Source organism: Lineus longissimus, chromosome 3, assembly GCF_910592395.1.
Source record: "Lineus longissimus chromosome 3, tnLinLong1.2, whole genome shotgun sequence".
Classification (NCBI taxonomy): Eukaryota; Metazoa; Nemertea; class Pilidiophora; order Heteronemertea; family Lineidae; genus Lineus; species Lineus longissimus.
Window position 1 is genome coordinate 7719365 of NC_088310.1, and position 19037 is coordinate 7738401.

At 41.0% G+C, this 19037-nt stretch overlaps 1 protein-coding gene and 1 non-coding gene across 4 annotated transcripts in view; both read right to left on the bottom strand.

Annotated features, from left to right (window-relative positions):
- LOC135485643 (muscarinic acetylcholine receptor M1-like) overlaps window positions 1-19037 on the bottom strand; it is a 90402-nt gene that overhangs the window by 26337 nt on the left and 45028 nt on the right. The gene's annotated exons all lie outside the window — the stretch shown is intronic.
- Window positions 705-778, bottom strand: Trnat-agu (transfer RNA threonine (anticodon AGU)). The gene has a single exon. It is a non-coding gene; the product is annotated as a tRNA-Thr (tRNA).

The following is a 19037-nucleotide window of genomic DNA, read 5'->3' on the forward strand; positions in this document are numbered from 1 at the left end:
CCATGCAGATCGTTCTTTTATTCACGTGGATACTCAAGGTATAGATGATGACTGGCAGTAATGCGTATATAATCAAATTTATATCCAAACCAAAAACTGAGAAGGCATTGGAAGTACATGTAGTCATTACCAGCAACTTAACAGGCTCCAAACAATCAAGTTTCTCCGTTTTAGAGTAACTTTCCGTACGAATGTATTAGTTGTTGGCGTACACTGCCCCAGCAACAAAAAAGCGAAGTTGAATTCTGTACAGCACCCTTGCAATCATTTCTACATGTAATTGTCTAGAAGAATTTTGCTTGGGATTCCTCTGATCATACCCAACTATTAGCTGTACACAATTTTGACCTGATTTCTGGAAGCAACTGGTTCTGGCGAAGGAATTTCACCTTGGTGATGAGCAACGTAGATATTATTCTTAGACACGCGAACACAACAATGAAGAGCTTTCCGTTACATGTCTATTGCGCGGAACGCATCCTCTTCTTTGATAATGGTCAAGAAAAAAATTGATCCCTATGAAGGGCCTAGCCTGAAAGAAGATGAAGTACATCTATGAAAAAAGGCAAAAATGTTTGATTATGAGAAACTAATAGACTCGGAGACTTAGCATCACGAAAAATAAATTGATATTTATTGATTGTTCATTCAATTTTGTACAACTCCAGATAATCAGCAGCTCCAAAAAACTGAATATAATAAAGAGGCCTCGACGAGATTCGAACTCATGATCTCCTGTTTACTAGACAGGCGCTTTAACCAACTAAGCCACGAGGCCATTCCTGACCTAGCTTCCGCAGAAAAACGGACTGTATGTCACTTTTACCAAATATGTTGACATAATATGCCGGTGTGGAGGTTTGAAATGTCCTCGGATAGAAAGTCCGGGGAACAAACGATTCTATTATGCGCTTTAATCTCTGAGCCATGGCCTTCCATTTACCATTATCTGTCAGAAGACAATAGGACCGTGCATTTGCTCCAGGGGGACATTTTCTACTTCTACACCAGTGCCATTAATGATAGTTAGTACCAGTTTGAAACGTGTTTGAAATTCTATTCACTAAATTGCCCTCTTGACGTATTCTCTTGGTAATTCTTATGGATAAGGAAGTATCCACTTCCCACTGCATGGCCGCAGCAGACCTTGTATTTTTGCATTGTATTACGTTTCTCTACGCGTGCATTAAGTCCGTGCTTCGATTGCACTGAAGCCTGGCAAATGCTTGAATTGATGAGATGGCAAATACTCAGGCAACCCTCATCATCAGCGGGTAATTGCACAAATGAATGCCGTAGATTGTGCAAATATTTTCGCATAGCACAGCAGTCATAGGCAAGCAATTTGGCCTTTGTGTTAACGTGCTGAATCAGCAGATAATGGCTAAGCCGTACATTGTGTTCATATCTGGTAGAAGAACGACGCCAGAACAAAGGGTAGTTGATAAAGTATGGAATTAGTGAAACCTTGGAAACACTGATAAACCTTGGAATATTCAATGTAAACCATGGAATCACTGTGCAAATAGCGCGGGAAATCGGGTGCGTTCCTTCCACGATTTATACCCTCCCAACTGACAGTCTCGTCCCAGCTGACTTTATTGATAGCAATTTGCCAGTTAGTTCAGAAGCCAACATTTTTAATGTGGAGGATGACGTCATCAATTGGCAATGCGCTGTGGTCGTTAAAATATTTTATTTCTCTTCAATGGAAGCAAAAATTAGTTTTTATGATTGTTTTGTATTCCATAGACGATAAAGTATTATGCTCGGTACTAGATGCACGAGATCATAGGACAAACACACACGTGAATAAAAAAACCGCTTAGAACTGGTGACGTCACAAAGATCTCTGCATCCCTCGATGCGTACTGGAAGATGTAAGAAATCGCTCACGGCGAAGGAAATTTTCATCCGCAAACTTCGGTAATAAACATACATGACTAGGCTTCTTTTATTCATCGTTTGTTATAAAATATCAGTCAATCATAGACAATTAGGCCTAGACATAGTCGTCAACCTTATCCATGCATAATGCATGACAGGCCCCCAATTTTCTCTGTATCACCCTGTATGAACAGACCGATCCGTAGTTCAAATAGGCCCCGCGTGGTGGTGGCGTATTTATAAGCGGAGCGCTATTGGTCCATATTATGGGTGTGTGGTGGGCGTGTCTTCCCATATTTGGGAGATCAGTACTGTACACTGGAGGCGAGGTACAACTGGGTTGTTCTAAAATATAGACTATTGAATCGGATATGCGACAGATTTCTAAATTACCATAAAATTCCGATCTGATCATGTAAGAATAAGCTCCAAATGTTGATTCGTAACCACGTTAGGTTCGAATGGCATTATTTCATGTTTTTATGCATTTTTAGGACTGATTCCAAGGTTTATCACTGGTTCCAAGGTTTCACTGATTCCAAGCTTTATCAACTACCAGAACAAAGTCCATCGATCTTTACGTCATGCACACCACAGTAGTCTCATGGTATACGGCACTGCACACATATTGCACACAAGTACATGTAGTGTATATTTCTTGGAAATTCTTTGGAGATGCACTATTTCATGTAACGATTTGGTCTTAGGATGATAGCCTATCGCTTTTTTGAGCCAATTGTGTGGTAGTCAACCTTCCGAACAAAACTGTACATGTCAAACAAGATGATATTGTTTTCTCGACAAAATACTCTTAAACAATATCGTGATGGTCTCCCTCACGCGATGTGTCCCAGCTCCTTACTACAGAATTATAAAAGAGCACCAGCCAAGATGAAATTTAGAATATAAAAAAAACATCTTCTGCACTAAGATTTCTAACGTTCGTGTGCATGCAAATGTTACATTATACAATGTATATAACAATATTTGCAATATCTGTGAGCCGCTGTAATTGTGAATTGAACAGATTCGGATCTTACACAGATAAATCATTTGAAACATGCCAGTGACAGCACTTTCCAGTAGAATAAATTCCTCCTCGATAGCTTTCTGTAAAGGAAAACTACGACCATTTAAGCAAAAATCCGCAATAAGTTAACTGCGGCGAGGTTCTGATTTTCCGGTCAGGAAGTAACCGTGATTGGAGTCGTTGGTCGGGGAATGCACCTGTTTCATTTCGCAAGAATCTGGACTTTTTGAGACAGAAAGTAACATCCCCTAAGGACTGCCTTTTTATCTCACTGTCAGATACTCCCAATTTATAACTAGGCTAAGCTTAAAGAATGGTGACGAGAGCAAATGGCTGATGTAAAAAATATAAGCGAATCTTTTTATACCAGTAACCAAATGAATCTTCGTCACATTTTAGGCAATAACAGAGGTAAAGGCACTATAAACGGCAGACGCAGGTGAGTGTATTCCACGACTGTCTCCTATTGGGAATCAAATAGGCAACTACATTTCGCCCTAACGAGAGCACTGGGAGACTTGAAGATCGGTCCTCATCTCATGTCATATGACAGACGTCACTATAAAGGTATAGAAACAATGGAATATGTTTCGCGCGTAGGAGTATTATAGCACTTAGCGATATTTCTCTTCCAACATTGGTTTATTTTGTGAACTTATATTAATAGAGTGACACCATCTGAAAGTACAAGTCAGCCTAATATTACAATACTCTGGCTTGCCTGGAGTCAATACCAATATCTCTGGCTATGCGGTAACCCACTGTGAGAATTTTTTTACCTCAGGTTAGCCTGGCTTTCTCTCTCGGTTGCTCTTGGAGATTCTCTTTCTTCTTCTTAAGTTAGTGTTCGCTACTCTTAGATTTTCTGCGGTGGGTTCCTCAGCCTCAGTCAGATTAAGTTTGCAAGAACTTCTCTTTTGGTTGTTCTTGAAGTTTCTGCGGTGGGACCAATTAACCTAAGTCAGGTTATCTCGACTTGGAGTTTCTGGGACGAGATCCTTACCTCAATCAGATTAGCCAAATAAAAAATACTATTCTTTCTTGGTCGATGTTGGATTTCTGCAATGTTTTCCTTACTCATTGTGAGCAGCTATTAACCTCAGGCTGGTTAGCTTAACATTCTTTCTTGGTCGATCTAGCAGTTTCTGCGGTGGGGTCCTTACCCAATTTGAACAGTTACCAAGCTCTTGCAGTTTCTGCTGTCCCTGCTCATACAATGGGCAGTCATCATTACCTCAGGTTAGCTAAGCCTTCTTGCTTGGTTGCTATTTTTCTTTCTTGGCTTCTCGGTTACTTACTTTCTGTGTGTGGCAGAGCAAGGTAAATCGTAAGACTCTGGATGCCACCTGTTTGAGATGGAGAACGCCTAGGGGGTCGTAACGAGCTGAAAACCGCAAAGTGACAGACTGCATATTCTGTGCAACTTTTGTGAAAAGAACAGACGCATGTGTGTTTGCACGAGTGACTCGCTTGGTCGTGCATGTGTTTTGTGAGCAAATTGACGATAAGGTAGAAAAAGACGTCGCCTCGTCTAATGAAAGTTAGTGTCATCTGATATATTTTCTTATGATTGCCTTAAATGCTCAGTTGAACAACGAGAGGTTTGATAATCTAAAGCCAGTTTAAATCCAGTCCCGTGCGTATAGTTTGGACCATTTTAAAGTTTATACCGGGTACTTATAATGCACACTGGTACTTGTGGAATTTTATTTGATGTTACACCAAAAAACACCCAAAGAGCTTGCGAGAGCTCACTGATTACTGTTGGTGGTAAGACACTGGAAACGTACACCTTGGTTGAAGCAAGCATTCCTCTCGGCTTACCTCTTGATGGTAATGCGTTTCAGCGGGGGACTGCTATGCTGAGATTCACAACAGGTCATTTACATGTACTTTGCAGAAATGTCCATCTCATCTGGTACTTGCAATACGAAGCGTGGTAACATTATGATTTTATTGATATTCTCGAGATATTGATTATCTAATGAGAGTTTTCTACTGTAATGACACGCAGTCATATACATTTCCGTTTTAAGTACATGTAATACTGAAAAGTCCTATCAATTACCCTACAAAAAACCGTGACTTTACTGGTCGGGCGAACTGTGGGGGCATAGATGGCCAGAGTCCTCTATTAAAACATGTGTACATTACGTGTACATTGTTGTGCATAGGTTTTGGTGAAAAAAGTACTCATTGGACCAATCAATCTGCACAAAATTTTATACGTGTCAAGAAGAACCCTTTGCCAATAGCATAATAAAGTTTTAAAAAATTCCAATACCGATTGCCTGAGAAAAAAAGATTTCCGTACACCATATCCATCAAAACGTCACTGGCGCATTGATACGGCCCTGTCAAAGTACAAGTTCTAAACTGACCAGTGAGACCACATTTTCTTAAATATATTATCAAAAAGCATATTTCTGTGATGGCCTGACTCTGTAGATTAAGAATCAACCACAGATTGAGAATTAATTCCACTTTGGTCCATCCCAGCCATGTATTTACCACAACTTGACATTTTGATAAGCTCTATGTGCCACACTTCCGGTCGTGGATGAATACAGGTCTCTGCCCAGATATATGGCTATTTCCTCCACAAGCAACACGAGGTAAGTCCCCAATCACAAATGGTTAGTAACCTTCGAACTGAAACAACAAGGTCGTCAAAATTAACGATGGCTGCCATGAACTCCATACGCCGCTCCTCTGCGACGTCCAGCCTTGGCGGATCCACCTGTGTCATTTTGGCCTCTCCCATAACGTACTCATTACTAACTTGTCAGACGCTCAAGCATCCAGCGAATTAGAGGACGGAGAAACATACTAACAGCTGTCCACTTGCAGTTAGCAGGTTGCTAGATTTAAGGTGCATGATATATCAACTGGAAACTGATACATCTGTAGCGTTGTTGGTTAGAAAGACAGTGGCTGTTGGCTTCGATAACTGAGGCACAAGAACATCAAAATTCCATCCCAACCACTTGTCAGTTGTGAAGTCGGGTTAAGTTTTGATGTTCATGTGGATCTTAGTCAATAATCAATTACATTGATGGGATTTTAGTTGCTTATTATTGAATGAAGGGAACCAACTGTCAACTGAAGGACCTAGCCACTGAGAGTTGGCTAACCCACGTTTTGTAGTTTTGAAAAAAACTGATGTTAACATTTGTTGATAACCAAAAAATCTCAAAATCATTTCTAAAATAATTTTTTTACCAAATGCCTAAATTTGGGTGAGACCACCCTATCATGTAGAGTGGGTATCTACATCTGTTGCCCAAAGGTCACAACTCAACATCTGAAAATGTGGGTCAGCTCAATCCAGCTCTTAGCCCTTCGACTGTACTACGGCTTCCCTTGGCTAAACAATAAGAGGCTCACAAACATCACTAAGAGCCATATTAACGATGAATGCTCTTGAGGGGCTTGCGGTAAGATGATATGGAAATATACATGCTTGTCCTTACAAGGACGATTAAGTCAAAAATAAACTGTATTAGAGAATGACTCAATGAGCTGGCCTTGCTAACAGTCTTAGAAGTATGAAATAATTATTAACAAACATTTCATGGGTAAAAAGTGCAAATTCAGGAAAATAAACTGAGTTTTCAGATTGGTATATCCCGGCATCAAGCAGAGCAACTCTCAATATTTTTGGCAACCGACACGCGTACTGTCCCAGATTCTTGCCTTGCTATGCTAATGCTACGATCAGCCTCAGGCGGCTATCACTTGATCAATATGTCAGCAAACAGTTGGTAACACTCAATGGGCTCTTTACCCTACTTCAGGGAAATACATTGTATATGATCGAATTCACACAGGACCATCGCCAAGCTCAAGGTTTACCGTAGTGTAAATAGTCAAAGTGACGCGATGTGATAGCAGGAGACCAAGATTGTTAAACTTCTCAGCGATAACTCGGTGGGTAAAGGTATTGGCCCTTTGCAACACAATAGAAACAAGACCCTCCCATTACAGTGATGGAGGGGTGCAATCGGATGAAAATAATAAATGCGGGTCTTACGCCCCTCCAAATGAACTACATGTAATCTTGTGTATGTTTCTTTTGTGTCGTCATTTCCTCTCCCGGTAAGCACGCATTCTTCTTAGGCAAACCGATACCTTTTGCCACCGTGGGTATTAGGCGGGAAAGATGGCTGTCTCAAAGGACTCTTTAGCAGACGTTTTCAAGCAGAGGTGCGACATGAAACAATATTGTCTTGTATCTCCAATACGACCTTCCCCTCCCAAAACAGGGAAGAACACGACCAGGTCGCTTATTGTCAAGTATCAGCTTTATCCGTTAGTCTGCAGAGAGAAACTCTTCTGTTATCAAATTGATATCTTTTTAGAACGACATGAAGGGAAATTCAAGAACGTTACGGCAGCAGTTGCATCGGCAATAGTGAGGTTTCGTAAGCGAAGAGCTACGAACGATGACGTACGCAGTATGTATAAATGTCAGTAATGTCGACGATTTTTAAAGATTTCCTCAACTCCTCGTACAAGTCAGAACTGTTAGTTGATACACGGCGAATGTCAAGGAGATGAATCAGTGCAGGACTTAAAAACAGGCACCTAAACGAATAGGAGTAAGGTCGGACTGTCCCCTGCACCAAGATTTTCGACAGAAATTCTGGCCCGCGGACACCAATGTCGAGGAAGAACTGTGGGAAACACCGCATGACCTCGAAACGACAAGCCGCTTCATCCCCGCCACAGAACTGAAGTTTGAAATCAAGAGAAGAAGATGATGATGACATGACAGACTATAGCAGATCATTACTTCGTCATTCGCAGGGCTTGCAAACCTGCCTAATGTAAGTGTACGATCGTACCAACAGCTAGCTCTGCGGTTTGGATCCAACGAACGTAAGCTTCAATTATGCAAATTGCTTGGTAAAACTTTCTTGAGTGAATAAGCTAGGTTTTGCTTTGATGGAATAAACCATGATCGACATCTCACTGTCAATCGAGAGACGGGTACAAAAAAGGTATCCGGCGTAACATTACGGAGCAAATCGATGAAAGCTGAACAAAACCGGTCGGTTTCCTTGGGTATCAATCGAGGGATCAGTTCATGGCTTTGATATTCAAACCATTTGAAGATATATAATCAAAACATTCCGAAATGCGCTCAAGGGAAAATGAAGAGTGGAGAGATGAGATATTCGTGAGTAGAATTTCAAAGGAAGGGGTAGCGAAATTTGAGGAGTTTCATTAATGTTCAAGTTGTTTTTACTTTGGTTTTTTGCGCGATTTCTTTGCCTTTTATAGCTCGAGGCAAAAAAAAGGTTTTAAAAACATTTTTTTTTAAAGATCAGTTGCTGCTCTTATTTGGGTAAAAACCTTCGTTCTGAAGGATGTTTTATAATAAAAATTACTCAGTGGAAATAGTCCGATTTTGACTGGCCAGGTTTTAATGGGCAATTGATTAGAAATCTTTCTCTTTTTCAGCATTTTCGCTTTGGGCGATATTGGATGGTATATCTGATGCCTTGTCTGGAGCTGGCGTCCTTTGAAACAATAGTTCCTTTTTCTGCCAGGGTTGGTAAACTGCGACTGTTGGATTACCACCAAAAGTACTAACCAGTACATTTTTCCGTGTCCGAGAGTTAAGTAAATGTATCCCCTTTTTTGTTGGAATGGTGGTCTACTACATGTACATGTACATGCACATACATGTGCATGCACATGTAGTCCGGCAGGTGAGACTACTTTATTTTTAAATTTTGATGCGCAATTCTGGCAAGGTGTTTCAGTATGGAAGTCTGGATGATGTGTTGTAGAAGATTTGCAACACTTTAAGCATCAAATTTTTCGCCATCAACCGGATTTTGGGGCATGGGTAACAAAAACTAGCATTATACAGGAACCTTACATCACAGAACAATTATCCATCACTCGACTCGTTCTGACGAAATCAAGCTTATCCTAATTAAGCTCCTTGTTTCTTCCAAGTTGAGAAAATTCTCCTCGACTGAAAACTCGTGTTTATGACACATGAAGAAAATTAAACATGCAGCAGATTATTACACTCTACACAAACAGACTGTCGAATAATGAGAATCTTGGAATTTCATTAACCACGTCAGTAAAGCGCTTGGAATTGTTTTCTACAACGGAATTTCAGCCCATTCCCGAAATTCGACTGCATGGTTCGCTTGGATAGGGCTTTGTTTAAAGACAATAGACCGTGTATTGGGATTGAACTGAATTCTTTTATCCGTGGGGTTAGGGCAAAATACGTCACCAAAACAACCTCAGGTCGTAACCTGTGCGAACCAAGTCCCCGATTGTCCAGCCGCATCGCTACGGAAACGCTGCCCCTCAGTCTCCGGCTAATGACCCGATCCTCACCATCAACAACGACTAAGAAGAACCATCGACACCTGATTCAGAGCTAAGCAAGCTAAGTGCTCCGTGATGACACTGAGTCCAACTAATACGCGTCAATCAGCCTTTGATCCTAGTTAATTCCTGATTTTGATAGATCTGTCTCTCGGAGTAGACATTAAACATTCACTGGTTAAGAGAGACAAATCTAAGACGAATAAAACTTAAACGGCGTATTTCGAAGATATATATAGTGATGGTTTTCTAATTGAAGATGCTCTTGTAAAAAGATGGCCAAATGTAGGGGTTTTTTTCATTTCGAGAGTAGCCACAATGTGGCTGGTCAGGACAACTGCTCGGCTGTACGAACGTCGACGACATGTTGCTGGCGGATGGATATTTGCCAGAGTAATCGATTGGCCGAAACGTCTCACGTGATTTGAAGCGGTTCCCGCCTCGTGTGGGCAGAGCGTCTCTCTTTTTCGATGAGCAGCAGCACACATTTCTGCGGCTTCTGGTAACAAAGCCAGTCAGACCTGGTGAACTTTGAGAAATTGTTACAACCATGGTAATGAATAAATGACTATAATAATTGGCAGGCCCTTATGACATCCGTATACACTCCCGAAAAAGAAGTAGAATTTGGAGTGTTTGAACAATCTCTAACATTGTCTAAGGGTACTTCGGCTAACATAAATATGCACCTCTTAAATTTTTTATTTAAAAACTTTGTAAATTTTATTCAACAAAATTGAAAAACAGAGGCCTTTCAGAGTTTCTTTTAATACATTTTACCGGAAACCTCTTAGGGTGCACTTATGTAGGCCGAAGCGCAAATGCCTTAAGATCGAAGAGTTTAGATGACTAAGCCATATTGTACCGAGTCCGCCTCATGTACATTTTTGTACATGGAAATAATGACTGTGAGAACCAGGAGCATTACTTCAGCTAGTGATCTGTTGAGACTTGTACCATTTGGACCAAGAGACACAAACACAAACGTATCTGCACTCTTTGATAGTTTTTCGGCTTACGCATTATGCACCCCAAGGAGCTTTTTCAGCGTAATGAAAAACTCTTAGAGGTTTTTACAACACAAATATCAATATGCACCCTAAGGAGCTTTTTCATCGTAATGAAAAACTCTTAGAGGTTTTTACAACACAAATATCAATATGCACCCCAAGGAGCTTTTCATCGTAATGAAAAACTCTTAGAGGTTTTTACAACACAAATATCAATATGCACCCCAAGGAGCTTTTCATCGTAATGAAAAACTCTTAGAGGTTTTTAAAACACAAATATCAATATGCACCCCAAGGAGCTTTTTCATCGTAATGAAAAACTCTCAGAGGTTTTTACAGCACAAATATCAATATGCACCCCAAGGAGCTTTTTCATCGTAATGAAAGACTCTTAGAGGTTTTTACAGCACAAATATCAATATGCACCCCAAGGAGCTTTTTCATCGTAATGAAAAACTCTTAGAGGTTTTTAAAACACAAATATCAATATGCACCCTATGGAGCTTTTTCATCGTAATGAAAACACCTTAGAAGTTTTTTACGACACAAATATCAATTTGTGCCTGATATTGGACTATGATATAACCTAGTTTCGGTATAATATTGGTAAATATTTAAAGGTGGGCTAAACACGCGGAAATTACTATGGCTGGATGTGCGTGATTAGTGATCGCGATCAGAAAGTTATTGAACTGGTATTGATACTTGATGTTGTAGATATGTTTCTGATGAGGTGTAAATATTTCCATTATATCGCCACCAGCAATTATCTTCCAAGACAAGGTTTGATACTCAGGTTTATCAACAGGAGAGCTTAACGAGAGTGGTTATGTCATAACTGATTGAAATTGCTTGGTTTATGGTAGATTTACGTGAACTGGCGCCGCATTCGAACCATGATGAGTTTTGTAACGAGGACTACGATAGCACGGCGCTGTTTGTCGGCGTGTACACAATCTTCTTCTCCCCAACTATGCAGGCTTCGTCCACATCTTGTTAATGGCACTTGTTATTGGAAGGCACGTCACTTGTTGTACGATGTGGTGCGCGTAATATATATCACTCTTTGAGAGGAAAGGTCCATCGAACCACCAAAAAAACTCTTATGCATTATTCTATTAGTAGTGCCCACGTTCAAACGAGAGAATTCCCCCTACCGGGCTACAAGTAGCATTCTAACTTCCCCACACACTTGCAAGTATGTAAACTCGATACTGGTAATACTGTTTCTGTAGACTGGCCTTTAGGTTCAATTTGATAGAGATATATTTGCCAATAACGTGGAGTCCTCTTGAACATAATTTAAAAATATCTTATTTCTCATCCATGACCGTTCAGAGATCGATACACAAATGGATAACTCGTCTAGACGAAGTCCCTTTCCATAAAATACATACGACCAGGGCACTATCACATTCCACGTGACAAAGATGCTTCTGGGAAATACATTATTGAGAAGTCATTTGAATTCAGATGAAATTTGAACCATTTTTCTTTACGGCTAAGTGCCTTTCCTGTAGGCAATGGACCCTGTAATCGAAAGCAGTAAACCTCATCACAAGTTCCCAGCTATAGGAATGGTAATTTTTAATAACCGATTAGAATCTAGGTATGACCGAGAAATGGGGGCAAATATGTTTGTTATGGCACTGCACATGATACGAACAAATATTATCTCATGCTCATAGGTACCCTTCTGTGATTAATAGTGTCTGAAATGCGTGTTGTTTCTTTAAGAATTAGGTGGCGGATGTTTGGTATCGGAAGAACTGGAGCAACTATTGAGGAACTGAATATGACATTGCTCATAAAAATCAGTTCCTGTTCTTTTGCACTTTGCTCGACATTCACTATAATTTCAAAAGCACTACATGTGCCACTTGAACAACCGTGCCTCTAGATTTTAAACCTTTACCAATAACGTCAGGGATGGTCGTACATTTAAGCTAACCAGAAGTTGCAAACCTATCAATACTGGTGATATGAATAAAAACTAGCAAATGCTTTTATCTAAAACTCCATGTACGTTTACACTTGGCCTTTCTGTACAAAATTGAAGTAAAAGTATTTGCTAGTCTTTATTCATATCACTGACCCAATGTTTATTTCCAATTTGAACTCTAGCTTAAATCTTTATTCATATCACTGACCCAATGTTTATTTCCAATTTGAACTCTAGTTTAAATCTTTATTCATATCACTGACCCAATGTTTATTTCCAATTTGAACTCTAGTTTAAATCTTTATTCATATCACTGACCCAATGTTTATTTCCAATTTGAACTCTATAGTTTAAATCTTTATTCATATCGCTGACCCAGTGTTTATTTCCAATTTGAACTCTAGTTTAAATCTTTATACATATCACTGACCCAGTGTTTATTTCCAATTTGAACTCTAGTTTAAATCCACGTACTCGGCAAAAACAATCAAAATCAAATGATATTCATAACTCCAATAATCGACTTTTGAAGTACTTGTAATAGGTTTTTATGATAGTGGCGTTAAGTAACAACCTTCATTTTCAGGCATAACTTGTATCATATCATTTATGTATCCGGATCGAAATCTGGACATACTTCATAACGATGTCTGTAGCACTGGAAATGTTACGAACATTTCTGCATCCGATACCCAGGTACCTCAACGGGCCTCAATAGCTTTATCGGCCAGACGACCAGCTGCGCATAGATATGACTATACCCCGCCTGATGTTCCGCCCATGCCGTATCTCGACGGACGAAATGCGAGCTTGAATCACGAATTACGAAAAAAATAATTAAGGAAGGTATCTCAACGTGAAGTCGTTTCGCGTTGTACCTTTTCCAAGATATGTTGATGACTAAATAAATAAATTGAGGTAATGGAGTCGGTATGCTGGAGAAGATCTAGGCAAGTTTGTTATTTGAATCAAGAATAAACTGGGCTATTTAGCTTGAGCCTGAGCTGCATGGAACCTCTTCCAGAATTCCGTGCCGTAAATAAAAAAGCTATATTTCCTATACTCAAATCAAAGCTTAGTGAGTAGACTCACTTTTTGAGAAAAGCTCTAGTCTGGACATACAATGTGTGATATCAGTTGAAACACATCACCAATCTGCATGAATGAGACCTACAGAAACCTTGGACCAAGTGACTGTCGTCGTGAATTTTCGGTCGTTCTTTGACAACTATCAAACAGGCACAGTTCCCAACAATCACGCCAGCAGATTGGTGAAAATAAAGATGTCATTGGAATAAAAATAGTGTTACCGACCTGGGCTATCAAACAGATGTGCGTCAGATTGTGATATTGGCTCAGGATAGGCTCTTAGTGGACTCAATTGACACCACTAACAAATGAACAGACAACCTCAACGAGGAACACTTTTCCCGTATTCCGCAGATTCTTATGACAATCCTCACAGGACAAGCTTCGTACCATAACGTACACGTACTTTGGTTATGAGGGATAACAAAGAGACGTGAGCTATAGAAAGAGACTGACTGCGGTCTCTCACACCAGACAAGATTGCCAGGATCGCTTACAACATGTTCTGTCTGTGAGCATTTGTATCCTTGGCGGCAGAACATGGTTTACCTTTCTCTAAAGACGGATGAACAATGTTTCAGTTGTTAACTAAATCTGTGTTCTTCTTGAAGCCACAGGTAAAGATAATCAAATTGATTCCCTGACCTAACACCTGGCACCCATTCATACTGCTTTCACCGCTCCGAGGGAAATGTTTAGGAGAAAATAACTTGCATCTTGGTGGTAACCTTAAGACATGACATGCATGCTAATTGGTCGCAAGGTGCCGAGATGAATCCGAATAGACCTATCAAAGCTCTCCTTAAAGCCCTCAATGTCAGTAAGAATCGATCTTATGTCAGTACATAATGTATCAACATGATGGTTAGCTTTTTCCAAAGGAATTTAGAGAATACATGAAGAAGTTGGACCAAATAAAGATACCTCAAACACAGACCTGTCTTGACCACCAAGGTTTTTTTTACTTATCAAGATTTTTTCTAAACCCGGCTACATTTAAAGGAGGTATAGACTATGAGGTTCAGGATGGGACTCACGATGCTCTTAAGATATAAAACGTCCGATGTCAGCGTGCAACACGGAATGTCAACATTGGCGTCGAATGTTTCAGTTCACTTTTTTTCGGCAGATTTCATAGCTGCTGATCTACCTGATCTACATCACAACTTTTGCTGAACCCGCCGCCTGGCTCTAACAAGCCAGTTGCTAGCCTGATTAGGTAATCAAGTTGTCAAACACATAATTGGCTATATCTTCAAAATGGATGGAGCTAATTGCATTTGGTTTTCTGTATTGTATAAAGTGTTAGGTACACTTTTGAAATCGTCTTACAGCAGAAAATGGCAAAAAACCTTGATATATGGCCTTTAATTGTAGTTTTGAGCTTAGCATCAACTAACACATTACTGGCTCTGCCAACAATACGATAAGGGCGATTTTATTATATATGCGATGTATAGCCGAATGCAGGAGGGTGCCGGAAACTCAATGAAACGTTTTGAAGTATTTCCCCTCATTCTTTTGGAACGCTAAAAGATGTATTGACGCATGCTGCTGTGTTTCCCCCTGTTGAGAACTCATGGTCTCTCTAGTAGTCTAGTGTGCGATATATATGTGAGAAACAACCACGGACGTTGTAAAGACGTGCCCCGACCGGCAGTTGAAATACGACCATCTGTGACACGTACATGCTGATGTTGACTTCCGAGCATCGGTCTTACAACTGCATCACTCTGAGCATGTATCTCCTGGAATATTGGCACTAAAAGTGGCGATATTTGCAGCTTACCATACTAATGGCATTATGAAAATATATAGTTCTTACTGTCTTACCAATTGACCAAATCAACCACCGTTTCGCCTTAAATTAGGCTGGCTAATGTCCCTTTGGGAACTTCTCTTCCGTCTGTGCACTTACATCCCCTTTTTTACACTGTCTGCCTACTAATTCAATATTGGAACTGTTAGCGGCAATAACACATGCACCATGCTTGCCCGCTACAAATTAATGGGGAAAGTAGCTAAAGAGAAAGAATAAAGCAAGATCACAGACGCAATTCAAAGTTAACCTTTTTATCAATTGATTAATAATGTATCATCAGTTTTGTCTGGCGGCAGAAAACATCGTGCTGTATTCCGAATGGCTGAATTCTCGTTATTTATTTATTCGTGTAAAATACATGTACAATATTTGATATAACATGACAAGACATTGGATTATGAACAAAATAAAACGTACATGCATTACACTGGTAACCATGTAGGTCGAGACCTATTATATGGCACCAGATAATATGGGTTGTGTCGTCGGGGTGCCGGCGACATGCGCACTAAGTGGGCCGACAGTTTGCACAACGGCAGAAAGTGACGAAAGTGCACATGTCGTCGACATCCAAACGATCCAACCTGTCAAAATAATAAACATTAAGGGACGATTTAAAATGCATTTTTTTCAAATTTTGTAATTGGACCGGGAGGCTGTTCCACAGCTTCGGTGTCCTCACCCAGTATGAGGCACCGAACGTCTCCGAGTGGAATCTCGGCTGCGCCAGTCGTAAACCGTCGCCCCTTACAGCCGGGGTTATATAAAAACGTGCATTAAAATCCAGGACATTATAATAAGAATCGTGCATAAAAACTAGATCCTTGATTTCCCGACGGTACGACAAGGGCAGCAGAGACAACGCTCGCAGACGCTCCACATATGGCATATCAGGGCCTAAAATGTGACGAGTCACCCTCCGCTGGACACGCTCTAAAGTTTCAAGATCACGTCGCACATGTGTGTCGAATACCACCGTACCATATTCAAGGCGACTACGCACAAGTGATTTATACAACATGATATTCAAATTAACGTCTGCAGTACGCCCGCATACACGCCTGATCATACCCCACATTCTACTTGCACTGCTTGCAATACCATTGACATGAGATGACCATGACAGGTCCGAAGAAAAGACAATACCAAGATCCTTGAATTTATCAACCCGACACAATGCAAAACCATTGATATTGTAAAAGAAGTGTGTCGGATTTAACTTCCTAGTAACACTCATGACCATGCATTTGCTTGGGCTAAATGTCATGCCCCACCGTTTACTCCAAGCGTACAATTTATCAAGGTCGGTCTGAAGTAGCAGACAGTCGGTTACAGACTCTATCTCCCTACACATTTTGGAATCATCAGCAAAAAGATCCATGGCAGTACCGTCACTAACGACCTCAGCAATATCATTTACGTACAATAAGAATAAAAGAGGGCCTAAAATTGACCCTTGCGGCACACCAGACAGTACATCTAAAAGTGATGACTCCGAGCCATTAATCACAACTCTCTGCTTCCTATTTGTAAGATACGACGTTAACCAACTCAGAAGACGTCCACAGATTCCAAAGGAACGAATCTTATGTAATAAGAGGCAATGGGGAACGGAATCGAAAGCTTTAGCAAAATCCAAATATATAACATCAGTTTGACCCCCACTATCTAAGACCTGGCCCAGTCTATGCTGGAACTGAACAAGCTGAGTGGCCGTTGACCGCCTGTTACAGAAGCCATGCTGGCCTTTATAGACTGACGGACTTAAGACTGGATAGATACTGTTATAAATGCAACGTTCCATTACTTTAGAAACCACAGATAGGAGAGACACGGGTCTATAATTTGAAATCAAATGCTTGTCTCCCTTCTTGTACACTGGCACAACGTTAGCGATTTTCCAATCGTTTGGTAAAACACCTGTCTGCATTGAAACGTTGAATAAAAATGCGAGTGAAGAACACAGTGTAGAGGCACACTCCCTCAGAACACGATTAGAGACCCTGTCAGGCCCACAGGCCTTAGTCTTGTCCAGCCTGTTTAATACCGATTTCACCTCAACTGCTGTAAAGTTAACAGAATCAAGGTTATAATTATCATACATGGTAACATCAGGTTTTCTCAAGTCGTTGTGATGAGAAAAATTGGAATAAAAATAACCATTGAAGGCTTTTGCCTTGCGCAGAGGAGTCACAAAAGACTCATTGCCCAGCTTCGCTGTCTCTGGTATAGAGTTTGATTTGGTTTTTGCGTGATAGAAGTTCCAAAAACGTTTTGGGTTTCTACGCGCTTCTGATCCAAGATTGTTTACATTCGCTTTGTATTTGTCACGGGTCAAATTTCTGAGTTCATTGCGCAGGCGCCGGTATTTCCTCCAACAAGAGTCACTGTTCCTGTTTTTTGCGCAGCGGCGGGCAGCATTCACTTTTGTTGACATGCGTCTCACTTCGCGGTCAATCCATGGCGGATAGCTTTTGTCACGAATAGTTTTCCGCGGAATAAAGCGGTCTAATCCAGTGTTATACACACCTAGCCACTCTGACCACAAATTGTCAATGCCGTCCTGGCCATTTTGCAAACAGAAATCAGAGTTGGGACCAAGCTCGTCACAAAGGAATGACCTTAGACCTGTGTAGTCCGCACGCGTAAAGTCATAAACAACGCGCGAAATTCCAACACGACGGGGCATTCTAGTACGGAAATTCGACACTACGGGAAAATGATCAGAATCGTACATTCCTGGCCATGTTTCCGTGTCACTGAATCGCTCTGGTTGATTTGTCAGGATTAAGTCGAGTATGTTTCCATGCTTATGAGTAGGGTTGAGGACGAGCTGTGTTAACGAGAAATCGTTCACGATATTACAAAACTCCCCAGACACATGAGAGCCATTGACACTAGACACAGTGTCCCAATTGATGCTCGGAATGTTTAGGTCGCCTGAGAGACAAATATTGCTGAATTCTCCTTCACAACTTTTGAGAACGTCCCTGAGGTCCCCCAGGAACGCCATCTGCTCATCGACATTATCCGGTGGATTATAGCACACAATAAGAGCAAAAGGCTCGTCAGAATCTGGTTTGACCTCGCACACAAGAATCTCGGAGTTTTCTTTTTCCAGGTCAGTTCTACGGTACGACGGCATGTCCGATCTACATGCCATTAGAACGCCGCCACCACGTTCTTGTTCCTGCGAGTTGCGGTCCCTTCGATGGATGGTGTACGAAGGCGGCAGTATTTCACCGTCTGCTACCTCTGCGTTTAACCAAGTCTCCGAAACACACACGAAATCAAACTGATTACAAAGCACCAACTGCTGGAATTGCGCCAGCTTATTTTTCGACCGATTTACAGTTTTTAGACTACGAGCGTTCAGCAACATAAATGAGTGGCCATCCCTGACTGCATGTTCTCCAGCGGAGTTGTCTCGACACATTGCGTCATCCTAGCGGTTTGCATTCGCTCCACGGTTATATCCTTCCTGGCGGTTATTCGTGTTTCGTGTTACTGTTTGGTTACCCTGAGGTCGATTTCGGCTATTCATTTTATCGTTTCGATTATTCTCGTTGGGGACATATTTCTGTTGCTTGGCGACCACTCGCGAGCCTTTGACCTCAAGCACGTCGCCAGCGCCTGGGAGATTTTTCACAATTGTCCGTATATTATTCTCGGCGATTCTCTGTGACAGAGGCTTATCGTTCGAAATATACACATTACTGTACTGACGACACTCCTTAAGCGATTGTTTAGCGTCCATTATCAGAGATTTGTCCTCATACGACCGGCACGTGGCAATAATCAGGCCTGGGCGGTCATTGTATGAGCGTTTGCGTTCGACTTTTTGAAAAGACAAGTCCTTCAGCTTTAGCCCTTCCCGCAAAAGGGCTTGTGTCTTGT